General features: G+C 42.8%; 1 protein-coding gene across 13 annotated transcripts in view; it reads right to left on the bottom strand.

Moving 5' to 3' along the window:
- LOC127566641 (neural cell adhesion molecule L1-like) overlaps positions 1-24278 on the bottom strand; it is a 230841-nt gene extending 206563 nt beyond the window's left edge. For 4 of the 13 annotated variants that reach the window (XM_052009143.1, XM_052009153.1, XM_052009152.1 and 1 more), the window contains exon 1: positions 23734-23944. The gene's annotated coding sequence lies outside the window, so the exon portion shown is untranslated. Of the gene's footprint in view, positions 1-17264; positions 17527-20169; positions 20235-22488; positions 22615-23733; positions 23946-24165 lie in introns of those variants that run through there. The other 9 variants (XM_052009154.1, XM_052009156.1, XM_052009157.1 and 6 more) reach the window with 7 other exon arrangements.
- Between the last annotated feature and the right edge of the window lie 126 nt (positions 24279-24404).

Genomic DNA, 24404 nt, shown 5'->3' with positions numbered 1-24404 from the left:
AACCGTTCGGAAATCTGATGGCAGAGAGGAAGAAGCTGTTCCTAAATCATTGAGTGCAGGTCTTCAGGCTCCTGTACCTCCTTGCCAAAGGTAGTTATGAGAAGAGAGCATGTCCCAGATGGTAAGGGTCCTTAGTGATGGATGCCACATTCTTGAGGCACCGCCTCTTGAAGATGCCCTTGATGGTGGGGAGGATTGTGTGATAGAGCTGACTGAATCCACAACCCTCTCCAGCCTCTTGTGATCCTGCGCATTGGAGCCTGCATACCAGGTGGTGATGCAACCAGTCAGAATGCTCTCCACCGTACTACAGAAATTTGCACGTCTTTGGTGACATACCAAATCTCTTCAAACTCCTAACAAAGTAGAGCCTCAATCTGACGTGAACCAATCTCTTTGAAGAGTCATCAGTTATGGAATATGATCACCAGGAAGAATGAACAGTGTGCAACATAGTTATTAAATTCTATTTTAATGAGACACTAAGTTCAGTGACTTAGATGAGTAAGGACCTGAACAAGCACATCCATAGCCCTACATTTGTGCAATTTCCAATCAACATAGCTCGTATCAGATCCAATGGTCTCAATCATAACAAGTACTTGTGGGAGAGCACTATATTCCAGCTAGTTGGTACACAAGGGCATAATTTCTCCTCAACTTCCTGTCCTCTTTTCAGAGGTTCTTGAAAGCATTGTAAAGTTACTGGAGCATTGATCTGAAGGCATAAATTTGAATCACGACACAGCAGGCGAGGAGTTTAAAGTCAGCTAACTGAACGAATGTAGGACTTTTTTTTTAAAAAGGCGGGTCCTACTAAATTGTTGCGAAAACCCACCCAATTCAAATTTCCTTCCCTGTAGGGCATATCTTCCTCAATCAGTTTCCCCTATATGCATTGTCAAACCCACAAATGCCCCCCTCTCTTCACAGACTTAGGGATAGATAGTAAATACTGGCCTGTTGGTGACAACCACATAACTTGGCTGAATATATTAAAATATTGATAAGCTCTGATGAAGATGACAAACAAGATGAAGTTAAAGCATCTATATTTCATTTTCCCAGCCTTTACTGCAACACTGGAAATTGCCCCAAACTGCATTTCCCTCCTTGGAATAGCTTTCTACCCTGAGAACCATTCTGGTGAAACAATATTGTACCTTCCTTATGATCTTAACATCCTTTCAAAAATGATGGGATGCCCAAAACTGCACTCAGTGCTCAAGTGCAGCTTAAGCATTGCCTGGTAAAACTGGAATGTTATATTCCATGTACCTGTTCATCAATGCAAATGCTGTTGGCCTTATTGCCCCTGGGATTCCCACTCCTTGCCTGCCATTTTGATTGAAGTAGTTTGCTGTTTGGTAATACCAATAATGTTGATATATAGTGATTCTTACTCGATTTATACAGGAACAAAAGCACCAATCCCTACAGTACACCATTTCTGAACTAGAACTGCACGTATTAATCAAGGGTTATGGGGACTAGTGGGAAAGCAGAGTTGAGGAAACAATCACATCAGCCATAATGTACTAAATGGAGCAGGCTAGATTGTCAATACTGCCTACTCATGCTCCTACTTATGTTCTGTGTTAGCCTTAATTGTTTGATTTTCATCTGTCAATCAACTCAAGATGCAACATTTATACATGGAGCATACACTATTTGTAATACATCTCCTATATGAAACACAACATGAATGTTTTCCAAAAATCCACAAACCATCTCTGCTGTTTGGCCGTCTCTACCAGTCACAAATAAAACATATCTACTGTATTTGGGTCACATATAAACCACATCTGCCACATTTACTTTCTACACTAGTCACATATATCTGCTGCATTCACATTTCCACTAGTCACTCTTTGGGGGGAGAAAACATTTATAAATTTGTTAACATCATGTTTTCAACAAATCTGTTATGGCTGCTTTTGACTGGCTGTTTTAGTTATTGATTCCAGGAGTTTACACATGTTGGCCTATGTTGTCACCTTGTTCATTCTTCTTGGTGAGATCTTCCATCTGCACTCACACATTTAAATAGGGACATAGAATACAAAAGCAAAGAGCATTCAAGAATTCCACCACCATAACCAAAGGCAATTCTAAGCACCCATACCAGAAAAGATGTAAAGGGATTAGAAAGGGAACAAAGGAATTTTACTAGGGGTGAGAGACTTTAGTTATTTGGAAAGGCTGGGTGGGAAAATTGGGGCCATTTTCAGTGTAAAAGGTGACTTTTTAGGGGTTTGAGGTGAGAGTAGATGCAGGCTAAAGAAAAATTCCCTCTGAAGGCATCAAAAACAAGAGGGCAAAGATTGAAACATATTGGCCAAGGATCTGGATGGATGAGGAGAATGTTGTTTCTTCCCATTTGGAGCTTTTGAAATGTGAAAAGATAGTGGAAGAGGTTTCCATCAATTGTAACATTTAAAACAGGATTGCTGGATAGGTACTTGAAGATGCATGGTATTAGAGACAAAACTATTGCACTTTCAACCAGCATGGGCACAGGAGACTGAGTGGCCTCCTCCTGCCTTTTGTTCTCCCAAACCAATCTCTTTTTTTATTATCCAGGTCCATGCCCTCCCTGCAACTAATTTGTAGAAGCTGAGGCATGAAGTATTCATTTATCTCCTCTTCTTAAATTAAATTTTATTTACAGCGTGGTAACAGGCCCTTCCAGCCCAACGAGTCCGCGCCGCCCATTTTAAACCCCAAATTAACCTACCCATACATCCTTACAATGTGGGAGGAAACCGGAGCACCCGGAGGAAACCCACGCAGACACGGGGGAATGTACAAACTCCTTTCTCTTGTGAATGGAAAAGAGAGACCAGCTGAGAAGTGGGAAATGGACATTCTGGGTAGGATACAAGGAATGGGGTCGTACTTGCCCTTCACACCAGATTTCCGTACTCCTGACAGAAATAGGGATAGGTTAAAAATAAATCAGTAATGGTTCCAATCTGGATTAAAATCAACCCAATTACAAGTAAAAACCGCTCTTGCTAGGGCTGTTAAGCTCAGTAGCAGACGAGAAGTCTGGAAGAACGCACGAGTTAAATGGATTTCTAAAGGTTTGGAGATCAATGTTTTTTTCCGTGCTTGCTTGTTAATTGCCTGAATGAAAGCAAGTCCCTTGGGGAAGCATTTAAGAACACTGCGTCGGGAAGGACACAGATTTACAGTCCAGGAGCATTAGGACCAGGAGCTAACCAATAAAAAAGATGCAGCATGGGAAGAGGAGGAGGAGGAGGATGGGGCTCCTTCACTGATCCACATGTTGTCCTTGGTAACAGCAGGATTATATTTCAATGTACAACTTACAATGCCACTTACTGATTGATAATGGGATATTACTGTCAGGAGTGAAATGTTTTAATCATGGTTGAGTCTATTCACTTTTATGATGACCAATTCTCCATGCAGTCCCTATCTCACCATCCTCTGCTTTCTTTGCAGTAGAATTCTTCACAGAATTTCCACAACTTTTAACCAATGTCTTCCCTCAATGGTACCTTATTAAGGTTGACAGGGACCAATAACTTCAGGCTTAAAGCATACAATGACCTCAGCTGGAAATTCATCCTCCCCCCAGACAAATCCTTCCCCACTCCCAAATAAAGAAAACACCTCCAGCTGCTCCTTCAAGTCCAGATGAAAAGAGACAAAAGATCAGCCAAATAAATGACAAGCAGCATGGTCCTGACCCACAATTGGCAGCCAGACATCAGATTCACCAATTATAGCTCTGATGAAGGCCCACTGACCTAACTTGTAACTCACTATTTCGAAACATGGCCCAAAGCATAAAGAATTTTAAAGAGATCAGCCATTCCTTTCACCTCCATCCCAATTTAAGACCGACATGGACAGTGTTAACAGTTGGCTGCCTAGGATAAATATGCCCCAATCTAATAACGGTGAAATAGGCAGAACCTTCCTCATCTCCTCAATGAAAGCCATAAAATGGACGACAGTTTCTGACAAAGTCATATTTTCATGCACTGAGAAAGGGCTGACTCAGTACTCCATAGGGTTAAAGCCTTTTACAACTTGATATAATTTTGCCCTTTGAGTTAATTTGCTCAGTGAGCAAGTGCGTGAATGGGCTGTGCAGTGAGTCACTGTGCAGCACAGGCTCCCAGAAGACTTGTTTCAATATCAGCAAGTCATCTGCATCAATGTCCTTTGTTAAGCTGCAGTTCTCTCTCCAACCCCTCCCTCCCCCACATACTATCAACGTTGAAGCGTACCACCAATGTTGTATCTATGTTTTATCCAAAACAAAAATGGATTAAAATGCTCTCATTTAAATCTGTAATTTCTGATGCTGAATATTCTGAAACAAAATGTAAATATATAGAGAACACTGACATACAATTATCTTACATAGAAGTAAACTGGTGGATGGGGGAGGGGTGGGGTGAGGTAGAGGGTAGGTGTGAAGTAAATCATACTTAATCTGCAACAGAATCCCAATATCGGCACCTTCCCCCTCACTCCTGAACTCAAGCAAAGAATTATCAGAATGAGTGATGGAAACCAGATGCAAATTGGGATTTGTTTTAAGAAGATGCATTCAAATGTTTGCCAAGTAATTATAAATGTAACAGCGCAGATATAGCCTGGAATAAATACATCCCCGCAAAGCAACTGGCTGCAATATACATTTATATTCCTGCTTCTAATGAGGAACCAGATAACCAGCTTAAAATATTCAAATACAATGAAAAGAATTTTATTCACTTGGAAGATCCTAATGTTTGTTATTTTTGTCCCATTATTAAGCCCAGAGACATTTTCGAGCTCTGTGTGGTGTTATTTTAAAAATAGAAATGGGTTATAATTCTTATCATTACAAACATGTTGAACTTGCACTGACTGCCCAGCTTGCAGACAGTCCAGAATTAAAAACCAGGGGCAGTATAGAACCATAGAACAATACAGCACAATACAGGCCCTTTGGCCCACCATGTTGTGCCAACCTTCAAACCACTCCTAAGACTATCTAACCCCTTCCTCCCACATATCCCTCTATCTTAATTCCTCCATATGCTTATCTAACAATCTCTTGAACTTCAACAACATATCAGCCTCCACCACCACCCCAGGCAGCGCATTCCATGCCCCAACCACTCTCTGGGTGAAAAACCTCCCTCTGACATCTCCCTTGAACTTCCCACCCATTACCTTAAAGCCATGCCCTCTTGTATTGAGCATTGGTGCCCTGGGAAAGAGGCGCTAACTGTCCACTCTATCTAATCCTCTTAATATTTTGTACACCTCTATCATGTCTCCCCTCATCCTCCTTCTCTCCAATGAGTAAAGCCCTAGCTCCTTTAGTCTCTCATAATCCATACTCTCTAATCCAGGCAGCATCCTGGTAAATCTCCTCTGCACCCTTTCCAACACCTCCACATCCTTCCTATAACGAGGCGACCAGAACTGGACACAGTGTGGTCTAAACAGAGTTTTGTAAAGCTGCATCATTACTTCACGGCTCTTAAACTCGATCCCACAACTTATGAAAGCTAACATCCCATAAGCTTTCTTAACTACCCTATCCACCTGTGTGGCAACTTTCAGTGATCTGTGTATATAGTCAGCAACGACAACCTACAACATCGACAGTCTAATGAAGCAAGTCTGATCCTCTCCATGCCACCTAGAAACCCTCTTCTGACGCCCTTGAAAAGAAGACATACAATGTACAGATCTACCTGGGTTGTGTGCATTACCTTGATGTGCTTCTGCTCACAGCTCAAGCCCCCTCTGTTGGGAAGCTAGGTATCACAACTAAGCCCATCCTTAACCAAAGCTCATTTATTTCCTTTTGGGCAGGAATCCTCAGGTAGCAGTCAAGAAGGTTAACTAATATCCTGCTCTCCAAACCAGATAAATGAAGTTAATCACAGTCTGCCAGCATCCCAGATCTCCCAATAAACCCATTCCCTTTGGATCCTTAACTCATCGCGTCAAAGCCATCCTTCCAGGCACCACCACTTCCTCCAAAGCCATTTCCTCTAGCCTCCCCAACTCCTCAATCTCACCTAATCCTTCTGGCCTCCTAACGCTCAAAGCCACTTACTCTCACCCCTCTACCCTCCTATTAAGATGCACTCTCTTATAATTTGCCATGCCATCTGGTTGTGTTCTGAACCTCCATATGTGTCTCCCATATGCTCAGCAGATCATCCTAGATGCATCATATCCAATTTTGCAATTATTTTTAATTCTCCTGTGCTGTTGAAATACTATTTGTCTTTTACCTACCCTATGCAATATTATAGTCAATGCAAGAAGATCTCTTAACCTTCTACCTAGATGGTAGCTCAAGCTTCTATAATTTTTTATTCTTGTGTTTATTTCCCCTTCTCTTGGGATCAATCATTCTGTACTTACCAGTTAAGAAATCAAATACATGGCAATGCCGGGAACCTTGGCAATTCCCATATTTTGCAAGAAACAAACAGACACACAATAATGTAAAAGCACTGGCCCAATGATGTCCAGCCAAATTATATGGCACCCATGTTATAAGTAGAGAAAAGGAGACAGCCTCAATGACTTAACACTGGTCAGGGGCAGGAAGGTGCAGTGAGCAAATCTCTAGAACAGCATTCAAGCCAGGAGAACCATCCAAACAATATCTATAAATATCCAGACAGAATTATTGATGTTTCCTGTCAACTCCACTAATTTCTTAAGACACAAGGAAAAAGTCACTGATTCTAAACAAGCCTTCCCTCCATGGACTGTCTACTCACCGCCAACATAAAGCAGCCAAAAAAAAATCAAAGACCCCACCCACCCAGGACATTCTCTCTTCTCCCCCCTCTCATCTGGCAGAAGATACAAAAGCCCGTACCACCAGGCTCAAGGACAGCTTCTATCCCGCCGTTATCACAGTATTGAACGGTCCCCTAGTACGATAAGATGGGCTCTTGACCTCACAATCTACCTCGTCGTGGCCTTGCACGTTATTGTCTGCCTGCACTTTCTCTGTAACTGTAACACTTGGTTCTGCATTCTGTTATTGTTTTCCCTTGTACTACCTCAATGCACTGTTGTAGTGAAATGATCTGTATCGATGGCATGTTTTTCACTGTACCTCGGTACACATGACAATAATAAACCAATTTACTAAATATCAATGCGTTTTGGACGTCAGAAAAATGTAATGAAGACAGCAGTGATACATCAGCATTTAGTAGATGGAAGACAACACTGTCCAACTCATTTCCAAGGCATGAAATTGAAGAGTTAACTAATAGTTTTACAGGTGTCCTTCTCTTCCAACAGTTCAATGTCAAATCAGTAAGGCTTATAATTTCATTTTCGATAGTGAGGATGATGCCACAAGGCAAAATAAGCATCAGTTCTTAAATACACAAAAGCTCCTTTATAACCAACACAAAATGTACTGGAGCCTCTTTCATACATCAGTAGATAATACAAAAAAATTCTCAAATTAGACACTCCACAGGCCATTGAAGGTTTGTGCCTAGAGATGTTTCCTTTGGACAAAAAGCACTGAAAAAAAAAATGAGGTTCCAGGAACTAAGAGTAATCACTAGATTCAACCACCAACATCTGACCAATCCTTGATACACAACAATCTCAACCTCCTCCCAGTACATGTCCAGCTTGTTTTGAACCTCTGCATCAAATATAGTCAGAAAGCAGTTGGTACACTGAATAAATCATTGGAATAGTCCTCAAGGTAGAGAAACCCAAAACATTATATAAGCTAGCAACTTTTACAATGGGATAAGAGAAAAGGTCTTGATATTCAACTTGGTCTAAGCTAATGAAAACGTAAAAATCTGCAGATGCTGGAAATCTAAAATAAAAACAGAAAATGCTGGAAACAGTCAGCAGGTCAGGCAGCATCTGTGAACGAGAAACAATTAACTTTTCAGGTCCAGGACTATTCCAAAGACTGCCTAACCTGCTGAACGTTTCTGGCATTTTCTGGTTTTAGTCTAACTTCAAAGTTCTGACACATGATCCTTCCAAGATTCTGTCCAGACCCTTCAATGTATGTAGCTCATATATAATCTCCACAGTGGAGATACTACATGATCCTTGCATGTTTAATGCCAAAATCATATTAGATGCAAAACTGCAACTTGCGTCAGGAAGCTCCCAGTCAAATTTCTAGAGTGCGATGAAATGACCCAGAAATGAAGTGACAGAGTGAAACATGATATCAAAATGCATTTTCAACTATGCAGCACTGAAATAAAGAGTACCATGCAATCTAACTTCTCAGTCTATATCCTTCCAGAAGAAAAGCTACTGCTCTGTGACCCCATTATGATGGCTGAGGTACTTATGAACTAGGAAACAAGTCCACTGACCCTTGCCAACTTCTACCAAGGCTTCCATATATACTTCCACATGAAGGGAGCAGGCACGAACAGTATAGAGGACAGGGTCGGACAATTTGATGCAATCACAAAGGCGGCACTTTGTTAGGAGTTTGAGGAGATTGGTATGTTACCAAAGACACTCGCAAATTTCTATAGATGTACGGTGGAGAGTATTCTGTCTGTTTACATCACCGCCTTGTGTGGACACTCCAATGCACAAGATCGAAAGAGGCTGCAGAGGGTTGTAGACTCAGCCAGCTCCATCACAGGCACAGCACTCCCCACCATCAAGGATATCTTCAAGAGGTAGTGCCTCAAGAAGGTGGCATCCATCATTAAGGACCCTCACCATCCAGGACATGCCCTCTTCTCATTACTACAATCAGGGAGGAGGTACAGGAGCCTGAAGACCTGCACTCAATGATTCAGGAGCAGCTTCTTCCCCTCTTATCAGATGATTTCCGACCAGTCCATGAATCCATGAACACCACCTCTTGATACCAGCCATGGACCTTCAGACATTCACAGACTTCAACACCCAAATCACATTTCCTCTCAATATGCAAGTGTGGCACACAAGCTCTTGGCACTAGTGCTACCCATTTCTCTAATACAATTTCTCCATTCCACCTGTACTAAATGACACTAGCCAATTCCAGGCATGGTGCCTTTTGTATTGGATCAAACTGTAATCTTTATTTCTGAGGGTCCTGACACCAGCACAATGTTTGTAGATCTGCGAACAACTCACCCGATCATTTTCACCCTAACCCACAATGATGTCATTCCAACATCACACCTAACAAGTTAGCCCTCACATGCAAGAGTAGACAACACTTGCCAGAAACTTTTTCCACATGGGAAACATCACACAAACACATTTTATATCGGGAGAAGCGCTCGTTAAGGGCCAAGTTCCATTGTATAGCGCTAACCCAAGTGACTATTTTAATACCACGAGGATGCAGGAAGAACAGGTATAGGCTTTAGTTTTCAACATCCTCCTGATCTGTGCCCCCAGCAGCAGTAAGTGAATGCCCTGGCAGAGAAATCCTGGATGATTTATGCCCTTCTTTGCCCAGAGAATGGTGCTGAAAGGGGCTGGAGCAGTACAAATCTTAGGCATGTTTTGTTGAGATTATATACAGCTTTACTAAGTGTAGTTTGGATCTCCACATCTAAAGGAGTATATATATATATATATACACACACACACACACACACACACACACACACACACACACACACACAATATTATATTATATGATATATTTGGAGTTGGTTCAGCATTAAGTGGATTCCTTAGATGAGGGATGAGGGACTAATACAAGCAATTCGAGCAGAATGGGTCTATACTCAATGTTTTTTGAGGAAAAAAATGAAAGTCAATGACATTGAGATGGAAGATTTGTCAGAGTGGATGTCCAGGGAGAGCCTTGAGCCAAGGGACACAGTCAGGAAAAGCAGTTTCTGGTATACATTGCAGATTGCAGTTGCATCCAAGCCTCTGGTCAATTTAGTTGTTTAACAAAAAAATTTATCAGGCTTTATTTAAACAACAGCAATGTCACATTCATGTGATTTGATTCTACACTCACAAATTACATAGTAATACTTAAAAGCAAGAATCATAAAGATTATGACTGTAGACAAATTTTTTAAAAAATCTCCACCAATATGAAGGATTTGCAAACGTGGCTTATCTACTGAAGCCACCTGGAAAACTAGTTAAGAAAATATCATTGATCAAACAAGCACTAAAACCCATTTATACAATAATCATCTCTTATGTCTGATATCAAAAAATAATAATTTCACATAAAATACTAAATGGCCCATCATACAGCACCAATTCTTGATTCTCATCACTCCACTATTTCTTCACATCCTTACACATTTTCCCTTTCAATATTTAGCCGATTCCGTTTTAAATGTTCTGACTGAATCTACTTCCACCACCCAATTAGGCATCCATTCCAGATCTAGTAACCGAATGCTCCAACAACTTAATGCAATTTTGCAGAAAACCAAGTCTCAAAAATAACTGTAAATGACTCACAGACCATGCCAGCTATCCTCTCTTCAAAAATACAGATACAGCTAGGCTCAGCATATATTAAACAACAGAGGGACTTGAGGCTTCATTTCTGGCAGCCTCTCCAAGAACCAGTATGAACTATATGAGACGTCTGCCTTCACTGCCATTGCCTTCAAGTATAGATTATTAAATACAAATACATACACATAAATATATACAGAAAAAGAAATGCACGCATACACACACACACACAAACTCAGATGGGCTGTCCAATGCTCTTTCATCCACAACTACAATAGCCTTCCGAGGATTAGTTGAAACAAAGATCTGCAGGTGTACTCTATAATTAGAAAAGAACTGTTTTACTAGATTTGCCTACAGGCTCCAGTGTGGATCTGTCTCTGAAGGATTTGTTGAAAAAAAATGCAACGGTGACAGATCTGGTGGGTTACCTGTAGAAATGTTTCACAAGCCAGCAATGATTTATGAGTGCAAAATTCAAGCATTTACCAGGCAAGTCAAATAAATCAGCGACATTCAGAGAAATTTGCATTTGAATACCATAAGGGCCCAAGGTAGAGAGTAAGTGAAGCTGGTCAAAGAAGACGCTTCAATGAGAGAAGCCTTGCTGCAAATTCACTCCTGGTCATACACGAACTCTTTTTGTGTTAAAGGACTTTCAGCTGATTGCTGCCAAGCAAAAAGAAGACCCCATTTCTCAGAGTTAGGAACAGAGAGAGGCCATTCAGCCACTCAAGGTTGATGCTCCGTTCAGTTAGGTGATACCTGATCTCTATCTGATCCTCACTTACTCATCTTTGCTCTAAATCCATTACCTCCAACAAAAATGCTGAAAGATGGTTTCCTCTGGCTGGAGATCGAGAGGGCAGAGTCTCAGGCACAGGGTACTATCCATTGAGGTCAGGGCAGAGATTTGTAAATCTTTGGAATTGTCTCACGCAGAGAGTTGGAAAGGATCATTTAACTCAGCATTGCTAAGACAGATAGAATGTGTTTTTTCATTTTAAAACACATATTAAGGCAATCTACCAATATGATGCTGCTGGTGGGGAGGGGAAATTAAGGTGGAGAATACGAGGATTGGTGTTGAATGATCCATCTGAATGGTGGAGCAGGCTCAAGAGCCCCGACATGATCTGGTCCTGCCCCTACTTATTTTCTTACAGGCACAACAGAAAACTAGGTAATGACTCTGATATCTTCTCACAAAGTCACCAAGAGAAGAAGTACAAAGGTCATGAAATTTATAGCAGCACACAAACACCCCATTTTATATCTGGAGAAGCACTGGTCACAAGGCACAGCACTAACTCAAATGGCAGGGATGCCATTGTAATACCATAAGGATGTGGGAAGAACAAGTATAGGCTCAAGATTTTCATGGTCAGCGTTTAGAAGGCACAGGACTAGAGAAAGGAGGACCCGCCAGGACAAAATGAAGGAAACAAACAAAAATCAATGACAGAAAGCCAAAAGGAGGATTACCAAGTAGACATTGTTTGGAATCTGCCCAGCAGTGAAGCAACTACTATGACATAGAAGCAGCACTCTATTTCATCGTTGGGACATAAGTATCTGATCGAACGCAGGAAATGGGCAACTTGGCAAAAGCTTCAGCAATAAAGGATGGCTGAGAGTCCCTCCTAAGCTCAGAGGAAAGCAACACTAAAGCAAAATTCACAAATGGAATGGCAACAATGAGATTATGACACAAGCAATCTATATTAACACGTGCACTCAGCAGTAGAATACACATTGGATTCAATCCAGTGCAGATTTGGCAGAACGTAGTTAGATTAATTCAAAAAGCATCAGGATCGAAGGGAGAGAATAAGAGATTATTCACTCTGATGGCAGCATTGCCAACGGTGCAGGCATTGAGATGGTTACCTCATACTGTTGGCCTGGATATGCCAACACTGTACCCTGCTCAGATTCCACCAGTCAACACATATGGCGAATACCATCTGCTTGTGGTCAAGTACTAGGACTTGCAACGTGTTGCAGAGAATCAGCTGCATATCACTCTACAGAATTAACATCAAGTACCCTCTACGATGGGGGAGACTAAACAACTTTGCGGAACACCTTCATTCAATCCACGAGCAAGATCCCAGGCTCCCAGTCATCTGTCACTATAATTCTCCATTTCACTCCCACTCCAACCCTCTACCCTCCATCCTCCTAAATTGTTCTGATCAAGCTCAACACAAGTTTGTGGAACACTACCTCATCTTCCAGATGACAGTTCAATAAATAATTGACATATCCAGCACGCCTCCTGAATTCCTTTGGTGGTTTCAGATAATTGTTCTGCATTTTTATCTCCTCTCTGTTACTTCCTTGCACTACCATCCATTTTTGTCTTTGATCTCTCATGGCCACCCCCCACCCCTTCACAGAACTATCCAGTTATTCTTTCCTCTCCTTCCCCATTTCTCTGTCACCTAAACCCAACGCATCTTTTACTGTTCCCAATTCTCATCGTTCTGAAACACTAACTCTGTTCCTCTCTGCCTGCCTAGCTGAATACTTCCAACATTTTCTCCCTTCACTTCAGATTTTTTGCTTCTTGAATGGTATTGGAATGGTAATATTCAACAGGTTAGCAAGCACCACTGACCTAGCTCTAAAGAAAGGACTTGAAAGAATTCCACAAAAATAACTACACATAAAAAAAGCATAGTTTTTCCCAGATTAAAACTCACCCACTAGAAAAAAATCACCGGGGATCATCTATGGCTCTGTTGCAATTCTCAATTATCTTAAATCTGTGTTCTCTCTGCACCAACTCTCCTGTCAGTGGAAACATTTCTTATTTACTCCATTCAAACCTCTTGAGATTTTGAACTATCAAATCTTCCCTTGGCCTCTGCTCCAAGGTTTTCCAGTCTCTCTGTGCATCCACAGTCTCTTACGCCTGCGACCATTCTAATAAATTTCCTCTACATCCCTTGCAAGACCTTGATCTCATAATAACTATTATGTCCAATTACAGGCCACGTGTCTGAAATGCGAGGCTCAGAATTGCGCACAATAGTCTTGGCAAGTGAAGGTAACTCAAGGACAATCGGGTTTTTCTGTAGATTGAGGGGATCCAGATGTGCAAAAAGAGGGCAAATCTTTGTGCCGAAGGCTCGGGAAGAAGGGGGCCGCTATTGACAAGGAGGTTAAACACAAGGTCAGAGACAGTAACTGAAAACTGATGTTGTTCGGCACTGAATGGCATAATTGAATGTGTCACTCAAGCCATTTACAGAATGGAGCTGTGACTTACACGGAGGACGGGGACAAAGAAACAGGGTGACTGAAAGGGAAATAGCGTAAAGGGATTATAACATTGAGAAATTGATTTTTTTTTTAAAAACGCCTCGCTTTCTGGAGAAAGAAACTCAAAGAAGACATCAAGTAATCTGGGATTTAAGCATGCAGATTTATGCAAAGTGACTGTAATTCACTCTGCTATTGTGTTGGTTCTTTAGGGAATTAACCAATCTTTTCCTCATTTCCTAACATTATACAAATGGGAGTTACTTTACCAATTTTCTGCTCACCTCTTTGGAAAGTCTTTAAAGGAGAGGCAGCATAATGGCAGACAGTGCTGATGCCTCACCACTCCAGAAACCTGGGTTCAGTCCTGAGTGTGTGGGGATTGCATACCCTCCCCCTTTCTCTGGGTGCTCTGGTTTCATCCCTCCCTCCCTCATGCCAAAGGCATCTGGGTTGGTCAGTTAAGTGGCTACTGTAAAGTGCACCTAGTGTCAGTGGGGGTGAGGTGGGTGGGGGAGGACAGTTAATACGAATGAAAGAGGGAAAAAAAAAATTGGATTTGACAGATGCTTGCTGGTCAACACGGCAGGCTAAAAGGCCCATTTTCACACTTATACTCATTATCTAGGAGTACAGCTCTGTAGAAGCTGGGTGCCTTCCTGCAGCTTTGCTGGGATTTAGCAGAGTGCACTGGTAGGCTCCTAAACTGTGCAGAATATCATTGGCAATTCTGCCTTCACCAACCACCTCCCAGCAACATTCAAGGACACCAAGTGCAGTCTTTCAAGGCCCATAATACAAGGTTACAGTGGAACTTCATATACAGTAACACTGGTCAGGCTGCAGCTTGGGTACTGTATACAGTTCTGGTGACCACATTGCATAAAAGCAATGATTGCATTGAAGAGGGTGCAGGGGAGATTTGCAAAGACGTAACCAGGACTGGCCAACCACACCGCCCTCACTGGACAGGCTTGGAGCCCACCCCATAGCAGCACTGATCCCAACAGCAGCCACATACAAAAGTAGCTTCAGGAGCTCCAGTACACAAACACTAGGTGTGGCAAGGCTCGACCCATTTCCTCTTGGAAAGAGCTGGTTTGACCACATTGGTTGAGCAGATGTAGAATGATCCAATAAACAGGACTACACCCCTTCACCTGTCCCAGCTGCTGCAGCCACTTGAGGAACTCCTTAAACCACAAAAGCTGTCGGAAAGTGTTATAGCCTTGAGGGAACGGGAGAGAGTAGATCTTATTGTTCTGCTCCACCCCACCCCCAATCAAACAGTCTCATCATTGGAGCTGACCAATGTTGGAGCCACAATGTGGCCTGAACTGTGTCAAGGAAGACCCTCTGCGTGCAGTCCTTTCAACATTATTGGAACATCAGAGTCATTGTGAGGTGCCTCCAAGACTGCATCGGGAATGAGACTGTCATTCTAATCCTGCTAGAGTCCTCTTTTCAAAAGAAGGCATGGAGAGAGATGCATTGGTATCTGTCTGGTTCTTTCCCCAAGTACTCTGCGCACTGCTTCCCTGGGAAGTACATCAAGACCCAGCATCATCTGCAGCTGAAAGACTGTCAATTTAATACTGGACGTTTGTGGTCTCCCAGTTGAAAGAACCATCCATGAGCAGGAGCTGCAAATTGGCCCACTCCAGAGTCCAGGAGAATGTGCTGTGGCATACTCTAAAGCAAGATGCTACACAAAAAGGCCAACAGGGAAAGGCTCAGTTAAGACAACTGTCCAAGTGTGTGCACAGTACAAGAGATCCTGATCTATTGTGTTATTTAAGAGAAGTTCCTACTGCTTAGGACCAGAAATGTATTTATCGAAGTGATACTTGTTATGGCTTGTGACTTTACATGCTTTGTGTAGATTTATATTTTTTACTCAAGCATTTAATTCCATAAAATTATTTTGCGCTAATTACAAACTTCTAATGAAGGGTCTTCAACCTAATATATCAGCTGTTTCTCTTTTTATAGATGCTGCCTGATCTGCTGAGTTTTTCCATCACTCTGTTTTTATGCCTGATTTCCAGTATCTGCAGTTTTTTTTCTATTTGCACAAATTACCCTGGCTGATGCAAGCTTTACTGGCCAACATGTATGATAAACATTCACCCAATTCAGAACAAATTTAGAATGTCCATTTAACAACAGAACTAGTTAAAAATACAACCATGCCCATGACTAATTTGAACTCATCAGCTTCAAGCAACAAGGGATTGTTTTGCTTTACTGTTTGTATACATAAGCCACTAGTGCCCATGCTCAGAACAATAACTTGTGACAATGAAATGGTTTTCAATTCACCACAATCAATAAATCAAAATAAATGCTTCCTAAGAGGGGAGAAGTTGTGAAAGACCCTGGGTTGCCTGGAAACCATTTGCCCACCTTCCACTTAGCTGTCAATCAATGTCCAGTTGCAGTTTAATCAGTTTAAATGGCGAGATTAAAGATCAACTAATGAGCTGCATAAAATATCCATGCGCCAGTAACATCAATTTCCTGATATGTCCACGATGGGGATTAAAATGACACAACGTTTGGAAGCATCTAATACAGGGCATGTTGGATCAAATGTCTATGGCTTTGAAGGATTGCCATGACAATTTATATGATTTAAGGGAGTGAGGATGGACCCCCATTTTAATCTTCAGCCTTCACTGCTCTCAGAGGATAAAATAACAAGCACACAGGAGTGTGGTTAAATGCTACATTCGTGGTTTAGACCTCAGTGCTGTCCCAACCTCAACCCCCGACTGCAGACTGCCAAGCAAAGCCACTGTGATGGATAAGCACAATGCCCAAGAACCGAAGCAGCCTGGTATCCCTGGCAGATAATAAAGAAACAGCCAGCTTAACTTGACGTTATCTGCACACCCAGAGGTATTCACTCTTCTATCATAGCCCTCACTCCTCCCAGAGATTTGCCCAGAACATTGGAAAAGGACTGCAACTGAAGCAACAAGGGTGTGGTGGCTCAGTGGACTATTGGTAGGAAACACGAGTTCAAATCCCACCACAGCATCTGGAGAATTTAAACTCAAGTAATTAATTAATTAGAACTAGCATCAGTAATGATGACCATGAAACAACTCCTCCAAAACCACATCTGGTCTACCAACATCCTTCAGGATATACATGGCTCCAGACCCACTGGCTGCCGCCTGAAATGGTCCATCCAGCCACTCAATTCAGGAAGCAATTAGCAAAGGACAATAAATTAGTAATCACCGGCAATGTCCACATCCCCTGACTGAATTTTTTTTTTAAAAAAAGGCAATTATTCTCACTCAGATGATTAACCTCCTCCTCTCCCCCTTTCAGGTCCTAACTAAAGCTGTCGTACTCCAATCTCCTCTGTTCGTCGAACAGCTCTGCAGCATTTAACATTTAGTATTCCTGTTTCTGTACAAAAGGGTCACATTAAACATCTTCCCTGCCACCCCACCCCACTCCCGAACCAAAAATTGGGAAAAGAAATGCAGTAAAATATTCAATCCCTTAGTGGCATCTGGTTTCTGCAGACATACCTGCACAGTGAAAGATCGCTGCTCCTTCTATTGCTACTAGTCAGCCTAATTCAGCCTCGTCACCAATCTTTCCCTACAAGGCGGCTGCAGTTTCTGCTTCACCATGCACACCTGATAAGTATGCAACAATATCCTTGGGGAGAGACCGTCAGCTGGCTGAGAGGGAAGCAGGGCAACATCTGGCCACAGATTTGAAACGCAGCGAATGCAGCAAGTAGTCGGAACCAAGCGAGTCATATATCAAGAACTGTTCTCCACCCTGCTGCATTAAGTTAATCAATAAAATGGATGCAGTCATTCCTTTAATACACGGCGACTGTTGCCAGGGTCTGACTGTAAAGCATCAGTGCATGCATTAGGAGATGCCTGCAGTTAACACACAGCCAATTGCTTGCTGCCAAGAATAAAAGCCGATTAATGCCAAGAAGAAAATAAAAATCAACCAATTTATCAGAATCTGAAAACAAGAAAGGGCAAAAAAACATCCACGCTTGTTCTGAATCCACAAAAGCCAAAACAATTTTGAATCCAATTTGCTTAATTTTATGAGCAAGGGGGAACTTATTAACTGTTCCGCACCACCCATCTGCTGGGGTACAGGGACCCAGTGTTCACTCTCATTGTGCAAGCTTAGACCACAGGAGGAAGGGAGGTGAGGCTCTGGGGAACATTGAAGCCACAGCCCAATCCTGCCCTATCCCAAGTTCCTCACCGGTTCATATGCAGGGTTACAGCATAGAGGCCATTGGGCCCCAATGTCTGTGCCAACCCATTGTTGAAAGTATTCCTATTTTCTCCCCACATCCTGCATCTCCCTGTCCTTGGTATTAATTCAATTCCACTTAACAGGATGTGGATGCTCAGCTGTTGAGTGCTTTCAAGAACACCAACATCAATAAGATTTTTGGACTCAAAGGAGATGGAAGATGCAGGGACCGAGAAGGAAAGTGGAGCAGCCGCAGAAAACCAGGCACCTCGTGGTCTACTCTTGCTTCTGTTCCTATGTGACCATTTCCCAACCACGCCGTTACCACACAGCATCATAACCACCCCCAGAACACTTGAAGGCTGGAATCGTGGTGTTCCCAGAAGCAGGTCAGGGTACAACCGCTTGCTGCCCCACCCAACTGAGCAAGCGGGTCACAGTCCATAATCCACCAGTATGTTCTTTACTGCGCCAAGATACAAATAGGGCTCATTTCAAGATTGCTTTGAATCAAGCAGCATTGCACGGTTCATTAATCTGATTACAGTGCAGCAATAGAGATGCATCAATCTCATTGTAAATAGTTTCAAGTTAATTGGTGTCTTGCTACAGGTCACAATGAAGACACAGACATCACAACAGAAACAGAACGTTTGGCCCTTCGATGCAGTGTTTGTTTATATCCTTCACTAGGGCAGAATATTGATGCCCACCTACCTACTTAGATCCATTCTCTCAGACCTGATCTTTGCGACAGTAACAGAGGTCAAGCGAGGAGGAGTTTTGCCAAAAGAGTTTAGAACTCAGTAGAATTCAGATGCCGATCTCGAGGAATGGTGGAACAGGCCCCGGGGTGGGAGGGCTGAAAGGCCTCCCGTTTGCGAGAGCTCTCTGCAGTGTGCAGCCTCCCAACTCCCACAAGGAGTGAAGCAGATACAGCCCAGCAAGAAACAGCTGAGAGAATTCAGTGGCAGTGAACCAATGGACAGACCAGGTCTCCCAGGACACACTTATTACAGCAGTCAAATACTGAATGAACACTGTCAACAGCATTTGGGTTTGCTTCAGGGAGATGAGCAAAACATTGGTACAGCAACCAGCTTACTCCAACTCCAGGTGCTCAATCACTTTGCCTCATCAGTCCAATATTAAACCCACCTGCAAAAAGGCACCATGTTAGTCAGCAGAAAGGTCACCCATACAGCTTTCACTAGGGTGCAGCCTCTATGCAAGAGTGGTCAATCTGTGCAACAATACAGAAAAAGAAAACAAAGTACACTTCTCTCATGTACTGCAACTACTTTCTCTGGGTTTGCTCCCCACGGATCTCCTTGGACTTTCATACCTGCTATCTAAACTGAGAGTTCTACACTTAGTTTCAGCAACATCACCGTTTGTAGGGAAATGCTTCAAATTCATCCTCTCTGTTGCTGTTAGAATAAAGCTTAATATTTAAGCAGACCTCAAACAGCAAAGAGATCAGGGAATGACAGAGCATAAGGCAAGCATTTGTTGCCCAGTCCAAATCACCCATTCCCTCCATCACAGCACACCACGGCGGTAGTGCTTACACTTGCGATCACTTGCCCAGGCTACTGGGCCACAGAAATTTTCCGAGCAGGAGAACTCTTCTTTTAGTGTGTAGCTATTCCCTGGGTCACATAAAGGTTCCAAGAACTGCCTGTAACCCAAAGTTTCCAAAAGTCAGGAACGTTGCTGGCTGAGGTCACTGTCGGTTGAGATTGCAAAAATTGCACTGGTAGGTTAATTAGCTACAGATCTCAGTTAATTAGATCCTTGATAGATTTTTTTAAATCTAAAATTAGTATAGATCTGTATTACAGATCCAAAATGTGCCAGACCACAGGAGTTGCCTGACCACAGAATGTCAGACTAGAGTTTCAACCTGTATGTCGCTGTTCCTTCATTGTCACTGAGTCTCAATCTCAAAACTCTCCTCTCCCAACACCACTTGGACCACTGTGCAAGGAGGTGACACACCATCAGCTTTTCAACAGGCAATAAATACTGGCTTCATCAGCTGATAAATTAATTTTAAAAAAAGCAATTGGTCCAGCAACACTTGCATCCCAGTTATAATTTGCTGTGGCTAAGCTACCGAGTTTTTAAAAAGAGTAAACCCAACAATTAATTTCCAAGATCAGCAAAAAAAAAAAATCAGGATTACATCAAACATACCTGAACTCTGGCCAGTTAGCAATGATGCAGGGACCAATTCACTGTCTCTGCATTGGGGTATAGAGTTAACACCACAGTCAGAGTTACCATCCTCAGCGACTTACACCCAAGAAGAACCTTTAGTGCAGTAAAACTCCTCAAATCACTTCACAGGGACACCATGAAACAAAATCTGGAAACAAGCCACACAAGGAGAATTAAGGGTGGCCAAAAGCTTGATCAGAGGCCAGTTTTGAAGGAGAGAATGGTAAAGAGGCAGAGAGAAATTCTACAGTTCAGGGGCAAGGCAACTCTCAACAACCAATGGTGGAACTATTAAATTCAGGGAGACAGGAGGTTGAAATCGGAGGAGTGCAGATCTCTCAACCAGAGGTCGTTTGGGAGAGAAAAGGGAGGGGCAGGACAATAGAGAGATTGGAAACAATGAATGAAAACTATAAAATTTAAGCATCCAGATTTTCAATGAACATTCAAAGATCACTTTGCACAATAACAAGAAAAGCAGGGAGTTTTCTTTATATCCAAAACAATATTCCTTCTTTGGCAAAAACAGATGAACAAATTGTTCAATCCATTACTGGCAACGATGGTCCATTTCACAAGAAACACTCCAGTCCAACCAAAACAAAATAAAGAATGTCAAAATAGAAGGCACGTTAAAATAAGTTCTCTCTTTAATTGCATATGTACAATACAAACATAAATAAGAGAAGGTTATTGAGTTCTACAGGCTTATTCCTACTTTATAGAGACTGGGAAAACTTCCAAAAAATAGAAAGAGAACCACATAATTCTTCCTGACTGCATTGTATCACACAGGGTTACAGATTCGCATCCCTGACAACACCATCCTTTGATGAAATGAAGGAGTGTCAGTAGCTATAATGTCTACCTGTGATACAGCCCCATTACCCAGGAGCTACAGAGACAAGCCAGATGATCTAATCACACCAGCAGACCTTGGTCGAGATGGAATAAGCCAAGACTGGGGTGGGTGGGGGCGGGGGGTTGCCCCTGCATATGTTTTAGAGCGCAAACACTGTGCTTGTTACCCTCATGCCCAGTGCTGAAGGGGGCAACTGCAAAAGTCAGGCAGGATTCTTGCTCCAAGCTGGCATCAGTGGGAGCCGAGTTAAAATCAAGCACAGCACCACTATCGATACATGGCGAAAACCAGGCTAATTACTGTGGCAAAATGCAATATGACACCTTCAGCAGAGGAGGGTTTAAAAAAAAACTGAAAGCAGAACAATCTTCTCCGACATAATCAGGGAAGTTAAATTATGACCTTTTACATTTAAATAAGAGTCAATATTCATTTTCTTTGATATATTATTCAAAAATCCTACTCAATCTAATGACAAAAACTACTTCACATTCACCCCAGGAGATGCAATATTGAATCAAACCCCAAACTCATTCCCATTCATCAGTCTCTCCTCATTATTAACACAATAGTCACACACTTCTACTTGCTCGAGTAAGCCAAAAAAAATCCTCCCATATAAACACAGGGAAGATGCATAGCGTGACAGAAAGACGGATGAGAGAACAAAACGCCTTTAAAAGGAAGCTCCCTGTTGCCATCCTCTAATAAATCAGGGTGTGGTGGGAAACAGAATCCAGCAGATACTTGTCACTATACCACACTGAAATTTCCGACAGGAATAAAAGGTACCCTCAAAACAAGACTTGACCTGGACTCCCAAAATACTAAATCTGTAATTCTTACCTGACCTTGTGCAAATAAATATAAAAATTCACAAGATATTTTGAACAGGTTTCATTAACAGTAAATGTACAGACACCTGAACCGGTCAACCACAGAAACATTCCTGTAGGTCCATGCACAATTAAAAAAGGGAGAAAATTTGCAAATAATAGGAAAACAATTCCAACAGGAATTGATTTTAAAATTCACATTTCAAATTATCTCAAAATGATCCAGGCTGCATTCGTTCTGAAGACATCACTATCACAATAGCTCTCTGATGTCATTCCATCTACCATTCTTAAAGATTTGATTAAAAATTATAAAGAGCCCATAATCCCCTTTGCCCGAGGGAGGCATCTGAATTTAAACAGCGTTGTTTAAGGAGAGCCTACTGCAGTTATTGAAATATCAGGGCTGGGTAATGCAGTTGCTAACCAGTACCAGCATCAGATTTGTTGCTAATCTTAAACCCACCCCGAAAAAAATTTCTTCCAACATCGCTTCTGTTGGGTGTGAAGGATATTGAGTAAAAGCATTCTGCATATTGTTCTCCCTCTTTCTCCCCCTGTCACTGCAATAATATTAAATCATTTAGAAATACCCACCTGGGGCTATCTTTTCAAAGTACCTGGAGCAGACTGACCAGCAAAACAGCGATGGATTCAGTGTCCTGATTACATCAAGATTCCCACCCTGTCCAACCTCCAGCCCCCTTTGGTAATTAACTATTTCTTGACCTGATATTTCATTTCCTATCGAGGGCACACACACACGCGCGCGCACACTCCAGGTTTGGCTCTGCGTGTGGAGATGGAGGAGGGAGTGGGACAGACCAGTGGAAGGGTGGAGAGAGGTGAGGAACAGTGTGTTAAAATGAAGTACAACTCATTATTACCCCAGTCTCAGAATCTGCAACTGAAATATATGGGAGGAGATAGATAGGAGGAAAAGAAATACATGTCTTAAGGTACAGTGCCTCAGGATGCAAACATGCCTTTTCCTCAATCCTCTTCATTCTCTCTCTCCCACACAAATATAATTATATACGATACAGAGAGAGAGAGAGCAGATCTATTGATATGACTAAAAGATATATATGTAGCTACAGATTTATCAATGCAAAGCTATTTGATATGGCTGTGGTTTGAGATTTATAGATATATTGAGACCAACAGATATCAACATATGAGGGCTATGGATTTATAAAAATATAAAAACTATATCTAGTCTTATAGATACGAGATGAGAAGATATAGTTACAGATTTATAGATTTGAGACTTCTGTGACAGAGGCTGTAGATTTTTTGATAGATGGAGCCTTGTAAATATAGACATATAGAGGCTGCGTATTTATAGATTATAAGACTAGATGCTCTAGATATATGGAGAATAGATATAGAGGCTACATATTTATACATTGTAAGACTAGATGCTACAGATATACAGAGGATAGAAGGTATAAAGATTGCATATTTATAATTTATAAGACCAGATGCTTTAGATATATGGAGAATAGATATAGAGGCTACATATTTATACATTGTAAGACTAGATGCTATAGATATACAGAGAATAGAAGGTATAGGGATTGCATATTTATAAGACTAGATACTGTAGATATATGAAGAATACAAGATATAGAGGCTGCAGATTGAATTAGAGATTTTTAAAAATCCTCCTTTAGCACAATTAAACAGATCCCGCTCTCTGCACATGATGGTCCCACGTTAAACTGCGCTGCCGCTGCCCCTCGCTCTCCAGCAGCACCAATGCCCTGGGCCGTGGTGCCGGGTGGCCGGCGGGCGGGGGTGACCGAGGCGGGAGCCGAGGGCGGGGTTTGCGGGCCTTACCTGCGGCCAGGTGAGTGGTGCTGATGCTGACGGGGATGCTGCTCTCCCGGCCTGTCACACCCGGTCTTCTCCTCCCGGGTGCCCGAGCTCCCTCCCGCCGGCAGGACCGCACGCTGACAGTCCTTCCCTCCTCCTCCGCCTCCTCCGCGCGGGTGCACGACTCACCCCTCCCCTCCGGGACGAGCACCGGCCGCGCGTGCACGACACCCCAGCCCCTCCGGGACGCGCACCGGCCGCGCGCACGTCACCCCCCCCCCCCACCACACCCCGCCCCGGGACGCGCACCGGCCGCGCGCACGTCACCCCCACCGCCGGGACGCGCACCGGCCGCGCGCGTGCACGCGCTCTCTCCTCTCCGTCGCCGAATCCGGGGGCAATCCAGGGATTCACTTTCTTTTCCCCCCCCCCTTAAGGCTTTATCACTTTCGGTACCTTCTCCTGACGGGATGGTTGTGGGAACGACTTGATTTTTAACGCGCGTTTTTTTAAAAATTATTTATGTTTTTTTATTTTGCTTTCTGCGAAGCTGTTAAGGGTGGGGAAGGCTTCCCCCCCCCCCCGGCGGCTCTGTGCAAGCGCGCCGTCCCGCCTGCCGGTACCCCGACGGCGCTGCGCAGGCGCGCCGTCCCACCTGCCGGTTCCCCGACGGCGCTGCGCAGGCGCGAAGGGTG

This window comes from Pristis pectinata, chromosome 43, assembly GCF_009764475.1.
Source record: "Pristis pectinata isolate sPriPec2 chromosome 43, sPriPec2.1.pri, whole genome shotgun sequence".
NCBI lineage: Eukaryota > Metazoa > Chordata > Chondrichthyes > Rhinopristiformes > Pristidae > Pristis > Pristis pectinata.
The sequence above is the reverse complement of the archived record's forward strand: the minus strand, read 5'-3'. Positions and strand labels throughout refer to the sequence as shown.